Below are 951 nucleotides of genomic sequence, written 5' to 3'. Positions count from 1 at the left end.
AATTTTTTAATATATTTATAAATCATAAAAAGTTTGTAGCTAAACACAAATATTGTGTTATATGAACATGTTATATTTAAACTTTTGCATAATTATCATTTTCTAATATCATACAAATTATAATGCATTATAAAATACATATTTTAATTTAAAAGAAATGAAAATAATTGAATTTATTACATTTATTAATGTTTTTATCTTATCAATATCATTGTGTATTTTAAATTTCAAATTCAAAATGAAGATATACCTTAAACATAAAAATATTATTTTTAGAATTTGCACTATTTGACCATAAAATTTAAAAGTAGTTTAGAAAAACAAAATCCATATTTTTTTTTACTAAATGTGTATTCTTGTATAAATAAGAATATACAACTCGTCAAGATGAGAACATAACTCAATTAACCTAAAGTTTGAACTATTAATCTCGAAGTAAAAAATCTGATTCTCCTATTACAATATTGTTGAATAAAAAGAATTCTAATGTAATTAGTAAGAGAAGTACGAATAATATTTTTATATCTTCCAAATGTATCATACACCTATTTTACAACAAAGTCAATTGTTCTCAACAAGACAGTTTGGCCGAGTGGTCTAAGGCGCCAGATTTAGGCTCTGGTCTGAAAGGGCGTGGGTTCAAATCCCACAGCTGTGTCAACTCTCTCTAATTATATGGATTTCTTTTTCTCGTTAGTAATTATTTATGGAAAAAAAGAACAAAATTTAGCCAGACTGTATGTGAGTTAATTTTCTATTAGCTTTGTAATTAATGTCAGTTCACATATAAATCCCACTAATATTTTCATGCTATTGCTATCTAACAACATTGTTTCTTTTCCCTAATTGTTTAGGTTTCTACTTTTGGTCTTTATATTTTTGGCTTTTGTTTATTTTGATTCCTATATCTTTAAATTTTGATCTATATTATACTTTCAAAATGTTCATTTT

At 24.0% G+C, this 951-nt stretch overlaps 1 non-coding gene across 1 annotated transcript; it reads left to right on the top strand.

Annotated features, from left to right (window-relative positions):
• Positions 1-578: 578 nt before the first annotated feature.
• Positions 579-660, top strand: TRNAL-UAG (transfer RNA leucine (anticodon UAG)). The gene has a single exon. It is a non-coding gene; the product is annotated as a tRNA-Leu (tRNA).
• Positions 661-951: the final 291 nt, after the last annotated feature.

The sequence above is a fragment of the Benincasa hispida genome, unplaced genomic scaffold (assembly GCF_027475165.1).
Source record: "Benincasa hispida cultivar pf3 unplaced genomic scaffold, pf3_genome.v1.1 HicScf1848, whole genome shotgun sequence".
Taxonomy (NCBI): domain Eukaryota; kingdom Viridiplantae; phylum Streptophyta; class Magnoliopsida; order Cucurbitales; family Cucurbitaceae; genus Benincasa; species Benincasa hispida.
This window is presented reverse-complemented; position numbering and strand designations above follow the sequence as displayed.